The following is a 17892-nucleotide window of genomic DNA, read 5'->3' on the forward strand; positions in this document are numbered from 1 at the left end:
GTATAAACACGTACAAATTTCACATCGACTGTACGCAACTACAACGTCTGGCGCTCGGCTTAGCTGCTTTTGGCGGGAGGAAACGCAACGGCCATGGATAAACGAGATTCAAATTGAATCGTTTTCCGCGCCATTTTAATGTGTTCAAGATTTTATTTTGGGTGTTTGTGCCTTCTGGATTACTTTTGATTGGATTACCTCACCCGTGCTGTGGATTGAAACAACCCTGGATAGCTCCTGTTGAGGTAGGTGGCGAAATTATTGTGAGGCTGCGTGGCAATCTCGCACAAGCAAATGCGCCATGTGGTTATGGCGTTGTCCTTTGAAAGGGGAACAGGCAATGTTTACAATTGTATTTTCGTTCAGCTACCATTCTGCTTACACAATGTAGATCACTGTAAGACTACGGAATGCAATTTTTCGGTTAAATCTACTGCTTGTGACACAAATTTAATACAAAAATTCCCTAGTTCCGTTTCTACCCCGAGAGCACATTGCGCACAGCAACACGTGAATTTCGGTTGTGTTTACTTTCCTGCACCACACTAGCGTGAAACCAAGCTTGTAAATCACACGAGGTCGCCCGCTAGCCGAGTTTTTCCGTTCTGTTCATTCACCATCCCCGTCGTTGACGACCCACGCCGCCGAACAGATACCTCGAACTGCGACAGTCCGCTAAGCCTTGCAGACGCCGTTCACGTTGCAGAGGGCACTGGGCGCCGCACTCCTTATCGCCGCGTCCCTTCGGTCAGCCTGCGTTATCCGACGGTCACCCAGCGTTTGCTCGCAGCACTCCCTGCGTGACTTGGTATCGCGATTGCGCGCCTTGAAAGAAATACACGTATGAACGATACCTCCTTCAATTCATCTCGTTCGTGCATCTCAAATCGGGCAGCAAGTTTGCTTACTCGTTTATTTATTCTCGCCGCCAAGACGGCCGCCGCGCGCTCGGCGTGCGTCGGAAGCCTCTGTCGGGCCAAAATGGACTTCGTTGCCGTTCCATTTACCTGCTTATTTCGCAGTACTGGGAAATTAGCGGCGCGTAGTAACAAGAGGCCGTGTGCGATCAGCTGACGACGCTTCTAAGATGTCTACATCCGGGTGACTCACAGACGATATGCGGCGCGGCCGGTGCGTTGCCGAAAACGCAGCGTTTCCTCGTTCGTTAGCGTTTTGACCTTCCCCGAGTGTGTCTCATTTTTCTGCGACTTCTAATGCATTGGCGCCGCCAATGTGGGAAGTTTTTGTCCTGTCGACGCTGCCTCTTTTCGGCGTATTTTTTGTGCCCGCCACCGCAGCGTCGCGTTCGGCTCTTCCTTCGCTCCCTCAGCTGCTCTCCTCCTCTCCAGTCGCTCCGCCGTTGTCGTCTGCCGCTTCAGATCGGGGGCGCCATATTTGCATGAAAAATGCAGTGTTGTGTCCTCCTTAGCGGCGACTGTGCAGTTTGAAAGCAGTTGCTGTGGGTTTCTTCTAACCAGTGGGTCCTTTCGTTCACTTCGAGATAAATCCCTCCCGCGCACATATCTGTTTCCTTGCCGGGCCTTTCAACAATTGTAAATGTTTTTTTCCTCCTCACCATGGTGCACGCTAGCGCCGCTCTGGTTTCGATGTTCGGAGTGGTGGTCTCGTTTGTTTTGTTTCATGTCCGTCTAGCCACGCTCTCCGCCTCGTTTCCTGCGTGTTTTCATTCGCCCGTCAGCCGTCGCATGTCAACAAAACCGCGTGGGCGCCGTAATATTATTGTCCATTTTTCATTGCTTGGCGACGTTTACGTGAGTGGTACGCGCCTGGTTTTTTCGTTCGCCAGTCGTTCGGATATGAGCAGCATACTGCCTTATAAATTGATTAGGAATGTGTCCGGAGAGGAGTGTCTCATTTGAAAACTAACAGGATGGGATGGGGGGTGGGGGTGACCTAACCACTAAACCAAACTTGGGAAGTATTCGTGGGGCATTGCAAGGCGCTGTGGTATGCATTGTGTGTCTTAGGAAGGAAGACGAAGGAAGGGGAATTTTTTCGAGGGGCTCGTTTCTTTGTTAGACACTACCGTATGAATCCAACAGACCAGGGGAAGCATAAGGGCCATTAATTCTTGTCTTTTCACTGTAGTGTAGTAATAAGGACTAAATTGGAATTCCCATTTGCGTCATTATTACTACACTACAGTTAAAGAAAACAATCAATGGCCCCTGTACTTTCACTGGCCTAATTTTCTGTTGGATTCACTTGGCTGGTAACGAAAACGGTAGATGCGTTGCTTCTGTAATGTTGTGCTGCAAGATTGCTGGAAGTGGGTGCTCAGAAGTAATCGTGAATTCAGACGTTATTAAATACAAATGAAGTAACTGCACGCCCAGTTTTAGCGCGGCAAGTAATTAAGCCTGCCTCGTCGGTCTCTGTCCACGAGTAGTCGAGCGCGAAATGTGTTCATTTGTTCGCATTTCGTCTCTAAGGCGAAATACGAGCAAACGCGCCAGCACTGCCCGATTGTTTTTGGCATTTGGTTTCATCTCCATATTTGTATCCGTGCTTCCGTTTCTCTGAGGCGCTCAGTTCTTACAGCTCTTCAGTGTACTAATTGGGCCGCCCGTAGTGGGCACACTCTCTGCTGGCGCTCACGGTATGTCCTTATATTCAAGTGTATTTCAACCTGTCTGATCTGAAATATATTTCTGCAATCATACATAGTTTTTAGAATAATTCCAGCCTTTCACGTGCCGGCCTTGAATTCTTCTGTCTAGTATAAATGACTACAGGCACTCTTATTTAAATACTTCTAAAGCAACTTCTAGGATTCATGTTCAACGGCAATCTCAGTATCGTTAATCAAAGTAGAAGTTGCTGGCTGCATGAGTCTCAGATGGGATCGGGCTCCCAACCATTCCGTTTGAATTCACGCTGCAGTCTTTTTTCCCCGGAAAGTCAAGAAGGGAAGCCAAGAAATCAGTATTCATCGTTCTCAATACGTTCATCGATCCTTCGAATGGGCATATTTATTGTACTTTGTGACCATACGCGTGTTGTTGCTCCCTCACCACCGAATATAAGAACAGAAGTGCGTGGGATATGAGAATGATTGATAAATCACCCGGTCATTGCTGACAGCAAAGGTAAACGCCTCGTGCGTTGAAAGAATGCGATGTGGCAAAGAACATAAGATATAAAAAGGGAGAATATATTGTTTAATTATCTGTACAAATGTTTCTATTTTTTCCGTGATTTCTTACTCAACTGTTTGGTTGACATTTTGGCGTTGTAATTCGACCTTCGCCGTTGTAATGTGCCCTTACCCGAGTCCATTAAAATATAATAATAATAATAAGTAGCTTTTACCAAGGCAAAGCGTGGATTAATCGTTCTGTACATACGCCTGCAAAATCTGAAAGTGGACGTTTTTAATTTTGTCATGTCTGTGCTTAATTATTTATCCGCATTTGCCCTCGTAAGACGTATTTGCTTTTTATACCCTCAGGGAATGGCACATTACAGAAGCGAAGGACGAATTCCAAAGATAAAATATGAAATAAACTGTTGATTAAAAAATATGAGCCCGGGGAACATTTCAACAGAAGTGTTACTGAAACAAGACAACTAGCGAATAAGAAAACGACGTTAAAAAAATATGGAGCAGCTACGCACTAGTGCTGCGAAGACTGAGGAAGCGACGGAGCTGGTGGCGTTACCCTCCCCCTCACTTCCTTTCCCACCCCCTTGCTGCACTACGGTATACAAGACTGTGCTGTACTTTACCCTCTCACCTCCTCCTTGCCCTTCTCGTCAACCTCACTTCCCTTTTCCACCCCCTTGCTCTACTATACTACACATGCCTATCTCTTTTTGTGTATGTTTCTTTGTATCTCTTTATCTATTTCTTTCTCTGTATTTTTTTATCCTTTTCTCTCTTTTTTCTTTCCTTTTCTTCCTTTATATTTCTCTCTCTACTCGTTCTCTCGCTTTCTGTCTTTTCTCTTTCTTCCCTTTCTCTCTCTCGCTATTTCTTTATCTGTCTTTCTGTCTCTTTCTCTCTCTCACTCTCTCTCTCCCTCCACCTCTGTACCCGTTCTCTCGCCCATCAGAGTTATCGCATTTCCCGCCGAACAAATCGGCGCACGTGTTCTAGGAGCAAAGCAGAAGATGAAGCGGAGGACGGAGAGAGCGCGTGCCGGTTCGTGATGATGATAGGTTACGGATTCAGGCAAGGAGGTTTAAAAAAAATCTGGAGTGGAAGCTCTCGCAACGCCTTGCCAGCAAAAGTGAAGCCAGCTTTTGCCCGCCAAAGAGCTCGGAAACATGCTCTTTTCGGGTGGTGCCAACTTAGAGGTTAAATGGCTTTGATCTGTTAGTGTAAATACTACGCTAATTATAAAACAAAAGATCGTTGTTGCCGACAAAAGTAACCCGTCGAGAGGAGCATTGGCGATTGACCTCCAGTAAAATTTGCCATGACTTTCAGGCTTATTTATGAAAACTAGTGACGCAAAGACACACTTGGAGCAGTATCTGACCCGTAAAAGTTGCCATATTAAACTCGTCTGGCGTGCGAGGAAATCGTTCGCTTTCCTTCGCCAAACGCCGATGCTTTATCGTGCCCCTGCTAAGATGGCGGGAGCAGCCGCCATCTTTTGGTGGGCACGGCTTCACTCTTGCGCAATAATCGCTGCTCCAGCAATTTTAGACACATTACGCCCGGCTTAAACAGCTCCGCTGTTCAAGGAAAGCCCCTACTACGGACCCACAGTTTTTAAGCGAAACTGAAACACTGCATTACTAACTGCATGCCCATCAAAAACACTGAAAACGGTAGGTTTCGTGGTAAGATATGCACTCGTTTTTGTTTGCTTATTTTTTAAAATATATTTTCTTCCGTTTAGTGTCCGTCTCTTGCTCTATCCTAAAGCTGAACTTTCGAATGTGCCAGAGACAAAAATGTTTGCTGTGCATCAGCAAGGGCTGTATAGATATATACGTCAATTCAGGTCCATGACCTGATAAAACGTTAATGCTCACAAGGCGTGTTGGTTTAATACTCCCTGTATTTGTTGCTGATTGGCTGTTCATTTGATCGCAGTGATACAGGAGCTTGGTTGTCGTCATTAGACACTATACCTGCACGCTAGTATCCGAACCGCACCTGGTGCGACCTCAAGAACCAAATTTCTTTTTTACATTACTGAGCACAAGTCTCTGTTTCTTGCCTTCGACATCGAGGCGCGCGTTACATTCGAGGGCATCTAATTTTGACGCTGCGGTCATCAAAAGAAGATGTGCATGTTATAATCGAATAAACACGGTAATTAGCATGGCGGCGGGCGGGCTCGCGGTGTTGCGAGTTCGCGCGCACGCGCAAATCTTCTCCATGTATGCTCAGTAGGGACGTGAGACTGAGATCGGATTGAATAGTTCCGGAAGCGTATGAAATCGAATACCTTTTCTCGAATACGGAAAAGCCGTTTCTTAGAATTAATGTAAAGTGGTGTTCACATCCTGCAGCATTCGTAAAAGCATGCACAAATGAAGCATCAGGAAGTCTGCTTCCTTGGGCATTACGTTAGCTATGTTATGCCTGTGGGGGGGGGGTGAAACTTAATCGCACTTTTTCATCAATTTTGTGTTTATTTGGGCGCATTTGGTATTTTGAAGCATTCGCAAACTGTTAGAAAACTGTAAGAGCTTAAGAATTGTAGCTCTGGATTCGAAGACTGAATCGACACCTATTCGATGCGGCGTTCAAAATTTTCGACGCCTTTATAAAGGGACCCATCGTAAACAGGGACAGTTTCGACTAGAGACGTGCGAATGGAGAATTTTTCAAGTTGTAATAAATTAAGAATGTTCGAGGAAGAACGACATGTGAGTGCTGAAGTTCGGAATGTTGAAAATTTTTTTTTTTTTCCGTCTCGTTTTTGAGCGAAGTATAATATATAAAGGTTTTGCTGGGAACGGGATGCGTGGTCATGGCAGAGGCTGGTAAATGTGACAACTAAGCCCAATGTATCAGGGGCTCGATCACAATGACATAAACTAAGGAACAGTCTGCCTCCGGATGCGCCTGTACAAAGCAGCCTGAAGAGAAACAGTGCGCGAAACTAAGCCACATCGTATCGTTTTTAATCAAAGAGACGCGACGAGATAGCGAAAATTACAAATATCTCCAGAGTCACCTTTTAGGCAGCTTGCAAAAGCTGCCTAAAGGTGCGGCATGGTCGTTCACTGAGTGTTGACGTCAGTCGTTTTTCTCGGACTCGATCATGCGCGACATGACCGCCGGCTCTTTCGCGACAAAGTTCTCGAAACTCGCGTCAAAGCTCATTCTTTTGCTTCGTTAGCATACACTGTAATCCATCTTTACTGGTTGAAATGAAATATAGTAATAATAAGTTATTGGTTGGCCGCAGCAGACGCTGTCAAAACGCGCGACGTCATGGCTTGCTTAGGGCGGGAACTCGAAGGCTTCGTCGTCTCTCGCCTTTTAATTTATTTTTGCTTATTTTATGCCTCCTGCAACCTCTTCTTGCGGTACCAGTGGCTTTTCATTTATAGTAGATATGTAATGTACTTACGCGGGCTCGTTTCTAAAAGAGTGTCCTAACGATCCTTTTGCACCCATATTCTTTGTACCCGGGGTATGTCCGATTTCGGAGTGCCATATTTACTCGCACTCGTAGAGTGACACTCTAGCACTGGCTAAACTGTCGGCCATTGTTGACTAAATTGTGGCTAATGTGGGCCGCCATACGCTGCTGATGATTTCCTTCTCATATGGCTCGTACCCACACTAGGGTATTGGCCAAGAATTGTTCATATGAAATTTTAAATGTTTGGAATATTAGCCAAAGATTAAACAGAAAAATGAAAAGCAAAGGCAACGGCAACATTGTCTTCATTCAAATTCAATCTCTATAGTTGATTTTTTCTTCGCGCATTGACGTGTTGTGTATGAAAAACTACACTGCCGCGCCCCGGAAGTTTACAAATCCACATTTTTCCATCGCGGTTCTCATTTTTTCGAACCCTTCATTGCTCATGCTCCGACTGGTTAGTCTGTTTAACTTGGAAAAGCTGAAGTGACAGCGTGGGCCCTTTGAGCTAGTCATTGCCGGCAGTTAGCACGGTGCGATGACGACAGAGCGAGTCCCCCTCTATGGCGGCCAAACTCTTTTTTGTTTGTTTCTCTTCTTCTCGGTAGTTTATCACTGCATCGGCAGGCGCGGCGCCGACGTTTCCGCGTTCTGCTGCCCCCGGACGTCACTAGCGTTAGCACCTCGTCGGTCCGGTTCGGAGTGGTTCCTGGAAACCGGGGCCTGGCCGAAACGCTGACGTTAGCGCTGGGGGATATGCCGCGCGCTCCGCATAATCAGCCATCCGTTGCTGCTTTATAGGCGTTCGCTTCGTTCCAATCCTTCAGTGGGCGGTTATAGTGTTATCACTGTGTCCGACAGCAGACAGGTGATGAGGCACACGTATAACGAATTCTCATAGCTACTAATATCCGCTTTCAAGAGCGCGTTGTCTTTTAATAAAATGGCATGTCTGCCCGCTCTGTTTCTCACCGAGTAAATTGGGCCGATGTCGAAGGCAGTGTAAAAAAGCTAACTGCGTTGGCCCTGGCCAGCCTTTAAACCGCGGTCGCACAGGTCTTTGAGTGCATCGGTGTGATGGGATGAAGCTTGGCTTTAAAAAGCCAAGAAATGACTCGAGACCATGGCGCTGTGGCGTCTCCCGTGTGTCCTTCCTCGTCCCGTCTTTTTAGCGCTGTTTTTTACTCGTAACCATGAACCGACCAGCCAAAATGCGTACCCTACTGAAGCTTGGCCCGTCGGTCGAAACTGCTTTGGAATGGAAGAGGCTGCAAGCGTCTGAACGGCTACACCTCTCGCTGGACAGCTATCCCGCTGTCAGGAGGGAGAAGGGGGACACTAAAAGGGCAACGAAAAAGATCTGTTCTAGCAGGGCCATAGCCTAACATTTTTTCGTGAGTGGGGGTCCGACCCCCTTTTGTGAATGCTTGCGCTTGTGTTTGTATTTTGCGCGCATGCACACACACACACACACAAATACACACACACACACACACACACACACACACACACACACACACACACACACACACACACACACAAAATGTAAAAAAAAAATCGGTGGGTTGTGTCGGGAGAGAAAGTGTACGCACGTTGATGTTTCGCGAGACTTACAACCGTTTCCTTGGCGTCGGATGTGGTCCTATTTCCTTTATGCAGCCAACGAGCCGCTGAAATTTGAAGCGGGAAATCCGCGCAACAGTGTAGCAAGAACAAAGCTGCAAAGGAAACCCGTATTGGTTTCGGAAACACATTTTGCTTTCTCCCGTATTCTCGTGCTGAACTCCGTGGTTTTGTTCTCGTATCGATGCTACCTTCGCTACCCTTTGAAGAATCCAAGTCCGCGCCACTACTGTTGTGCTCAACGCCATGGCGAAGGCGATCGCACCCTTTTTACCTACAAGTAGCCCTTACGAATGCATCGTATAGGCTCGTTGACCTACGTAGCACGTCGTCGGCCTGACGCCATTCACGATGACCGTCGACACGGTCGCTGCTGCGCTTCAGCGATAACTAGGGTAGTACCGCCGCGTGCCAGCGGCCGGTCAGCTGATATCCGAGTCGCCATGGGTGGAGAGAGGGAGGCAGTGGAGCTGCGTGGGCAGCAGAGCGGTGGGTGGGCGGAGGAGAGGGAGGCGAGGAGGAACGATCGCGTCGGAGCGCGGACCCGGGGGCGCTATCAGTTTGCCCCCCGTTTGACTGCCCTCCCTCGTCGTGCGTGCGTGCCACCCTAGCGTGGGATGCCCGTATCTGGGATTTCGTTGGTTCGGACACCGTGGCTGTTCTTTGAAGAAGCGCGCCTTTCTCCTCTTCCTCCTCTGCTGGCTTTCACCGAGCGTTCCGAAGCGGCGGCACGTGGAGTTGAAAAGGACGGCGTTGTTGCCATGCGTCGCCCCCGAGTTTTCCCTCTGTTGCCTGGCGTCGTAGCGGCAGCGGCCTGTTGCGTAGTTCTCTCCGGCCTTTCGCGGTGCTCCATTTTACGCGCGTCGTCGCTACTAGACGCGCGCGTGGAGCGGCAGTGCGGAGGCGGTGGAAGAAGAAAGGCAAAGTTCTTTGACGTCATCGCAATAGGAGTGGCAGCACGTGGGTGGCGCCTCCCGTTTAGGGCATCTCTGTATTACGTTGTTTACACGGTTTGGCCGTGAGTTCGACCTGATGACTACTGCAGGGTATGGCAAAAGCGCCAAACGATGCCCTTACGGGGGCATAGTCATTCTCGTGAAATACCATGCTGCATCCACTTCGATGGTGTTTCCTTCGTGGTGCTTATTTGAGTAAAACCACGAAACTCCTCAATGGGATGACAACCAGCGTTTCGTTGGCAGGTGGCTCATCGTCACTCTGCGGTAAGCGAACAAGCTATAACCCCCAAAATGGAATGCGGTGGGGGCACCCCATTCCACCGTTTGGCGACAAATAAAAAGAAATTGTGGAGTCCGCAAAGGGAAGGTGCGGGACGACGCCATCTTCGTCCGGACTTGTAACTTAGAACAGGAACGCATTAGGGTTTCTGTTCACGACTCAGGCTGGATGATTCTTGCCGAGCCATTTTCACACAACAGAACAGAAAATTAGGTCCGCTCTTTTTGACAGGACATAATGTATGCTGCAGCGCTTCGTCCTTACGTTATTCTGTCGTGTCACCCCTGTCACGGTACACTATACTCATACATACAGTACGCGCGTCATGTTCACGTTTAGCGTGTTGCAGCGGCGCTTCTCTGCTCCGCGATGTCGTCCCGCGAAAAGTCCACTGCGACGAGAGTGTACTTCCCAGAGTGCCCAGGCAGCACGCCGGCATTGGACCAATCTCGGAACAATGTTGGTAAACATTGGCAGAAATATTGGTCCTGCGTTGGCTTTTGGGGGTTTGCTACACCTAAATGTGCATTGGTCCAATATTGGATGCCAATGATTTTCCAATAATGGCAAGGATGGCTGTAGCCAACATTGTCCGTCCAACATATCGCCAGTAATGGCAAGGATGGCTGTAGCCAACATTGTCCGTCCAACATATCGCCAATAATGGCAAGGATGGCTGTAGCCAACATTGTTCGTCGTACGTATCGCCAACATTGTATAAATATTGGCAGCTCCAATATTTTTTGCCAGCCTTTGTCGTTGGCTGCACCATCGTTCTTTTATTTCCAGCGTTTAACGCTGGAAATGAAAACATTTTCCACTGAATGTGTAGTTTAACGTGAGGTAGATTTTTGTGCACGTAAATAAATGCATGTTGCCCACGCTTTTGCTTTTAGGCAAGCAGCAGGGATAATGAGCGTACAAAAGCTGAGAGTACACACAAGTTTATTCTGCATGTATACATATGGCAAAGATACTGCAAGTTTTGAAAATAATTTCGCATTTCGCGCTTTGTTCTGCTGACCGCTTGCTGGCAGATAACAGCTGCACAGAATTTACACTAATTACCTTCAATAACGTCCTTATATTAGAAATCGGGGAAACGGGACCACTCACAAACACACACAGCCTCCCTAGGTGTTAGCGCTTATTTGATTTGTCAGTTCACCGAAGGTTCAAAAGCAAGTCAGTGAAAAGCGAAGCGTGATAGAAAATGAAATAAATGAACATGTACACGTGAACAGACATTCGATACAGCCGAGATCCATAACCACCTTGAACTACCAGAAAGTTCATCGCCTATTTATTAATTAAAAGGTGACTGCGGCAAGAGCTTGAAAGTCTGCGACAACTTCACAACTAATAAATATTTGTGTATTACAAATCATTTCTTTGCGCGAATCCAGCGGCGAAGGGCAAATGAAAAAAGGGTGTTAAGCTGACGCACTACAACGCGAGAAAAGAACAAAATAGCACACGCAAATGCTGACAACATCGCTGAGGGCGAGAACTTAACCAACCTACTTCGAAGCGCACAATAAAGCACCCCACATCGGTATTCACAAACTAGCAAATTTAAAAAAAACTTACGCGGTAATGTAGACAATAATAAACGCAGCACACATTTCACTTACGAACAACACGGAAAGTAACATGCGACGAAGGAGAAAAACGACTTACTGAACGCGATACGAACACAAAAATCCGGCGGAATGTTTGCGAGTTGTCAGAACACATCGGCGCTCATCTGCGGATCGCTCTTCAAAAGTCAAAACAGTCAGGTCCGATGAAGAACAGGGCAGCTGCCTTCTCACTGTGGCATCGCCGTCGAATCTCGGTATCCGTAGAATCGTGGCATCCTGTCTCGGTATCCGACTACGTTTTTTCCCGATGACTCTCGACTGAATACTGAGGGGCGCGCGCCCGCCGATGCTGGGAGCCCGAACGAGGGAAAGTAACCGCCACTGACTGACGAAGAATAGCCGCCGGCCAGAAGGGGCCGAAACGCGTACGCATCTTCCGAGGTGCCGTCGTCTCCCGCCATCTCCCTCAACCCCCCCCCCCCCCTCGTTTTCAAAGGCATTGAAAGCGAACCGTCGTGGGCGGAGCAGCCGTCAAGTGACAAGTGTTTTATGACCAGCGACCACCGCGCTGCCCCACTGCCGCGAGGAGAGGACGCGTGAAATTCCGGAGCAAAACATGGCGCCGCGCTGCTTCTCCGGCCTCCCGATCACCGAGAACATTTATTCAAAGTGAACACGTCTGGTTGTGTGAAGCGTTGAAAGTGCAAACATAATTCATCGATTATTTAAAGATTCCGCGGGCGATACCGTAGTCTTGGACAGCACGTCGCTGGAGCGCGCACACAAAGAAGTTATAATCCTGTAATCCAACCAGTCGTGTAGCAAACACGAAAATACACAGCGTGGTTGAAGTCACATGAAATGTTTAGATTGTTTGCCGCTAATAAAGCCGTGAGAATAATTTCGGTGCGTGTGCGGTGCGCAGAAGGCGCACCAGCGCAGAGGCCCATTGCGAAGCAGATGACTTCTGTTCTACTCCATTAACTCGTCAACGCTATGTACAGCTTCAATCAATGTAAAAGTAGGGTTTTTTGGTTGTTTTTATACAGTTGCGATGTATACGCTGGCTGTATCACACAATTAACGTTAACTTTCAACAAGCATTGCAAAGTGAGATTTTGTTTTGTGTTTCCTTTCTCATAGATGTATTTCCAACAGCGCGCAAAACTCAGTTGAGAACTTGGTACTTATTTTACATTGCTCAACATCTGTAAAACGAATTTTGTCCAACTATTTAGCATATATTTTGTGCCACACTAAATGCCAACCTAAAAGTCAAGACCCTGTGTGCGCCATTGTTCCCTTTCTTATAGACTGGAATTTGCAGTTTTGTTTGTTGGCTGACAACGATGGACTGTTTTTGCCATCTTTATACAGTAAAAGCTCGTTAATTCCACACTTATTAATTCGGAAAGTCGGATAATTAGGACGCGTTCTCTGGTCCCTGCAAGCATGTTTATTGTTTAACGGCATCACACTCTCGTTAATTCGGCCATACCTGTCCGCAACCCGGTTAATTCGGACGAACCTCTTAGTAGGGTGGGGGGCGCTGCGACGAACCTTTGCGCCCCCTAATGGGGAACCCTGCGCACGCCTATGGTGATAAGTAACCAGAAATCTTCTTTGAGGTGCGCTGGATGCCGGACAAAGTGATTTTCATAATAGCGTGCATGCAGGTGGTGGCTCGATTCGGGCTAACCTTCCCTCAGTGATGGTAAAAGGGGAAAAAAACATTCTTGCCGATTAATCATGCATATGCTTGCCAGTGTTTAAGACATTGGAGCGAGAACGTGTAAGTCTGGACAATATTGTCCGGCGCGTAGCATTGGCCGTCCAATATTGTTTAACCAGTCAGATTGACTGGACAACATATCCGATCTACTGCCATTACTTAACCAATATTGTTTTACCAATGGATAAGCTGGCCCAATATTGCCATCCATACGGCCTGGTCCTGCCAATATCGTATTTACATCGGGAACCATGGGCCGTTGTTGCCAACCTCAAAGAATAGCACGACCAATATTGTATGTAGGCTGGCAAAGATGGACCATTATTGGCATCCTTGTAGGCTGGCTTGCCAACATTGGTTTTATAGTGGTTTGTATGGGCCATCATTGGGCCATCGTTTGCCAACGTATAAACAATATTGGACCAATGTGCTGTGCTGCCTGGGTGCGGTGCCAGCATTCGTGGGTTCCGCCTCAGTCCATTATATATAGTGCAAGTGCGCGCGCGAGTCAGCAGCCTGTTTTGTTTTCTTTTTGTTTTTTTTCCTCGAACCTTCTTTGCCTTTGTGTACGCGCCACAGTGATGGTGAACAGAGGGAGTCTTTTTCGGACGAGATCAAAGGATTTCACCGTGGCTTGCGGAACAAACCCTTCCCGTGTAATGCGTGCGCCCTGCAAATCCACCATCGGACCGCCTCTGCGGTGGCATCTCATAAAGAAACTACGCTGCCAGGTGTCCGCGATCTCACGCCCGGATCACGTGGTCGGGATTATCCCCCGGGCCTCAATCCCTCGCGGCCGCATTGTTGTTGTCCGTGCGCTCGCGTAAGGACGCTTCCGAGTTTGCGCGTGAGGTATCTTGTTCGCGTTCAATCATTCACGCGCGGAGGGCTCTTGCATAGCAATCCCGGAACGCAATCAAGGCAGGCTTAGCGAGCTAGTTCGCGACCTCGCGTTTTTGTTCTTTCAGCCTCACTTGATTCGCACTTCCGCGGGTCGCGAACGCTAGTGTGTTCAGCCTCCTGCCGACATAGAGTTTCCTAAAATGACCTAGAGGGAACTCTGGCGCTGCGATCGTTCAGCCACCATGGGAATGATGGGTAGTACACGGATTTGCCTAGTCTTCGTGCTTGTGGGCTTCGAACGCACTTGTGGCTTTGTTTATTGCTATGTTTTGGTTTTCTTTCGGATAAAAGAATGGATCGTTGTGAACTTCGTGACCAGATTTGAATCGGTGAGCCTAAAGAAGTTAAAGTGGTGAAGTGAAACTGCTGATTTTTGCTGAACTTCATTTTGCGACAAAGCGGATGCAGGCGACGCGGAGCCAAACGGAGCCGAAAGAACGAAGTTTAGACAAATCCGTGTACTACCCATGATACCCATGATTCCCATGCTGGCTGAAGCGCGATGCATTGCAGCTCCCATAGACACTAGCGCCAGAGTTCCCTCTAGTAAGTATTGTAGGAAACTCTATGCCTGCCGATGCCTGCGATTTCCTATGATGAAGAAAATCTCGGTTTTACATCACCGGTGACGAACAACCGCCAATAGCTGCACGGGGGTTCAACCCCCCCCCCCCCCCCTTAACCTTTACATTTTGTACGTATACGCGCACATATACACACACACACCAACGTACTTAAAGCGGGGATCGGACCCTCCACTCCCTCCGAAATTAATTCCTGGCTACGCCCTCGATACATATGGTATACAACCATACTTACAAGTAGACCAGGTTGGCTGTAGCCACAGAGACGTATGCTGTACGTAAACGCGAACGTTTTCTTTCGCGTGTGCTGTTCACAATTCGCCATCGCGCCGCTGATCGCCTTGCTATCATTGGCGGCCGTGCAAACGCCGGCCACTTCAAACTTTATTACGTCGCAAGAAGGAGCTCGCAGTAACGGAGAAAGATTTACGCTTTTCGCCTCGGCTTGAGATACTTTCTAATGTGTACCATCGTGCGTGCATGCGTAGCTTGTTCAAAATAGCGGGTAAAGAAACTATTGAGTCAACCCTCTCCAGGAAAAAAGAAAAGGAAGAAAGCTTATAAGGGCCTGGATATGACGAAATACTCTGGCAGTAACCAGCCGGCTTGTGCCTGTCAGCGTACATCGCGACCTTCAGTTGCGGAGACGCAAGGTCATTTCATTTTCTCTGTTTTTTCCCCCGCATTCTTTCGTCCCTCGCGGCAACACGCAGCTGCGGAAAGTTGGTGGTGCCTTATGGCCTGCGACTGCGGCGTGAGGCAACCGACGGTGTCCGCGCAACTTCTTGTCAGCGCTAATGGCGCTCCCTGCGCGACCTGACGAGACGTGACTTGAATTGGGAGCGGGAGCCATTCTCGGGCGGTGGTGCGGTGGAGAGGCTCCTTCGACGACGAAGCGTGGCATTATTCGCGAACCCGCTCACGTGCGCCGGTGGTGCTGCTGCCCGTGCGCACCACCGCCGCTGTCGGTGGTCAAATGGCCAGCGAGCGTGGCGCACGGCGGCGAGCCCTGGGTCAGTCAGACTCGGCGAGAGGGTCTCGCGTTCTCCTCGGTGTCGCAGACAGTTGCCGATCGAGGCTGGCGCTCCGCAGCTCCCGACCGCGGGGCCGCCGGAGGTGGAGGGATGCGGCGAGGAGGCCGTCATGTTGTGCCGCGGTCGGCACTGTGCTTGGCTGTGCCGCCGCCGCTCTTGTTGCCGTGGCAACAGCGGTGTGGCGCCGCTCTCGCCCTCCTTTGACCGCCGCCGGTTCCCGTGGCAACGGCGAGGCTGGCCCTAGCGTCGTCGTCGGAGGTGGTGGTGAACCCCTCGGAGCTCCTGCCGCTGCCATGCACCGGCCAGGGGCCTCACGGCGCCGCCGACGCCCGAAAATGTCAAGGGACGCTCGAGGGCTGACGACCCGGCGGCGGAAGGGGGGCCTGCCGTGGTGCGGGGCGAGGGGGTAGCGCCTAATGATTGGCGCTATTTTGCGCGCCCGCTTCTTCCCTCTCAGGTGGTCCTTCTTCGCGCAGCGCGGCGGCTTCGCCGTCGTTAGGGCTCGTTTTGTTGCGTAGCGTTGTCTCGGCGGCGGCCCTCTCTTGCCGCCTGCCTCTCCTCGTGCTCGCTGCTGGGCGAGCTCGGGGCAGCAGCGCGAAATGAGGCCGGCGACGCGCCCGTGATCGCCCGGTGCTGGCTGGATATGGCTGCGGACGAGCGACGACCTTGACTGCTGTTGCGCTGCGCTGCTCTTCTCCCTTGCAAGGGCTTCTTCTCTCCGGCTGCGTGCGTCCGCCGCCGCTGCTCTTCTTCGGCGGCGACTTCGCCAGGTGCCGCGCGACGCGACGAGACGGACGACCATGCCGACCGAGCTCCTCGCGACGAGGGGAGAGCGCTCTTGTTTCGCGCTCTAAAAATAGGCCACAGCCGCCTGCCGCGTTCACCCCCCTTTCCACCTGGTCGCTTGCCGCGTGGAACTTGGCGGCGCTGTCGCTCTTCGCTAAACGTTCTCGTGTTTTGGTCTCCAAAACTTGAGGTGGTGCAGTGACACAAGTAGTTCGCGCGCTGCTTTGAAGCACGCTAACTTGAACCTTGGTTAGCCGCGGAAGATATGATTTCCCGCCCGACACGTATTTTGCCGCATTTTATAGCTGTTTCAGTGCTATTTAATACATGATAGAAAGGAAGGAATGGGGGGGGGGGGGTGTATTTGCTGGCACAGTAGTTTCGTCGCATGGGCCGCCTAATAGTCGCAGGCATTTATGCAGCCTGCAAAAATATCTCGAAGTCTCATGTGCGCCTCCACTTGAAACAATCCATTGTACAGCGCTTGTCCTCCACTAACGCAGCACTCAACATGCGTGTACTAGTGTAACTAAACTAACGTTTCATAAGGGGAGAAATTCGGCCTTGTTGGTAAGACATTAGGAAAATTTTTGCAGCGCAAAATAACACAGGGACGAAATGGGAGGACACAACACGTGCGCTACGTGTTGTGTCCTCCCTTCTCGTCCCTGTGTTATTTTGCGCTGCAAAAATTTTCCTAACGTTTCATAAATGAAAGCACCTGTTTGTCGTAGGCTCCACAGTTAGCTGTCTGAACGTCATTATACATGCACGTTGCGTAAAATCATTTAAATAAACATTTTCTCTTTTTAATGCGTGCTCCACACAAACCCTCTTTTTCAGTGGAGGTAAGAAAACGCTGAGTAATTTATTTCACTTTCGTAGGTCGCTTTTGTCGAAAATTCGACTCGATTCGCAAGTGTCACTGCTTCAACAGCGCTAGCTTCGACACTTGCCCACCACGGTGGTCTAGTGGCTAGGGTACTCGACTGCTGTCCTAAAGGTCGCGAAATCGAGTCCCGGCCGCTGCGGCCACGTTTCGGTGGAGGCAAAGTCTAGAGTTAAACTGCGCTGTCTCTAATAATCATATCGTGGTTTTTGGGACGTAAAACATCAGCAATTATTAGGTACAACGTTGGCGTCTCGCGACGTGCACATTATTTCTCTGTAATTAGTTGGCGTTAGCCCCGATCCATGGTAATTAAACTTATGCAACAGCCTCTAATTGGGTTGACACATTAAGCTATCGTATATTAGCTAATTAACGTTTATAGTCTTAATCATTGTTTCTAGCACCATTGTTGCAGTGTGAGTATTGGAGGAGGACGCCGCAGCAGGCAAGAACAATTTACGCGATCAAGAAAAGAAAGAAAAAGCGCAATCCGTTCAAAAATTTCTCGGTAAAAATTCACGTTTTTCTGCTTCGATAATCATCATTAGAATGGCGTCGTTAAATTCAGTAATTATTGGGTTAATTGCTGAACCATCGTTAATTTGGTAGCATGCCCGCGACGGCTTCTCTTGGCCATCTGGCGTACTGAAAGGGCGAGTAGCGAGGAAAACACAATCTTATTGGTTGAATTCTTTTTCTTTTTGCAAAAAAATGTGTTTCTGTTCAAATAAGTCACCGAGTGTATGGCGAAAGTTTCGGTACCTGCACTTCAGTCTACAGAAGGCGTTCGTCCATACTGGCTTGCCCGCAATAAGAGGGCATGCGTGGCAAAAGCTGCTTTAGAGGTCGTTTCCTCTGGCAGGCCATGACTACTCTATTCATTCATAATTGATGAAATATCTGCGCGATTGTTAGGCAATGTAGTCGTTACCTTAAGA

General features: G+C 49.0%; 1 protein-coding gene across 4 annotated transcripts in view; it reads left to right on the forward strand.

Moving 5' to 3' along the window:
- The first annotated feature begins 46 nt into the window (after positions 1–46).
- LOC119393322 (dual specificity tyrosine-phosphorylation-regulated kinase 1A) overlaps positions 47–17892 on the forward strand; it is a 100666-nt gene continuing 82820 nt past the window's right edge. Inside the window, exon 1 of one of the 4 annotated variants that reach the window (XM_037660284.2) lies at positions 47–245. The gene's annotated coding sequence lies outside the window, so the exon portion shown is untranslated. The remainder of the gene's footprint in view (positions 246–17892) is intronic. The other 3 variants (XM_037660286.2, XM_049416213.1, XM_049416214.1) reach the window with 3 other exon arrangements.

The sequence above is a fragment of the Rhipicephalus sanguineus genome, chromosome 5, assembly GCF_013339695.2.
Source record: "Rhipicephalus sanguineus isolate Rsan-2018 chromosome 5, BIME_Rsan_1.4, whole genome shotgun sequence".
Lineage (NCBI taxonomy): Eukaryota > Metazoa > Arthropoda > Arachnida > Ixodida > Ixodidae > Rhipicephalus > Rhipicephalus sanguineus.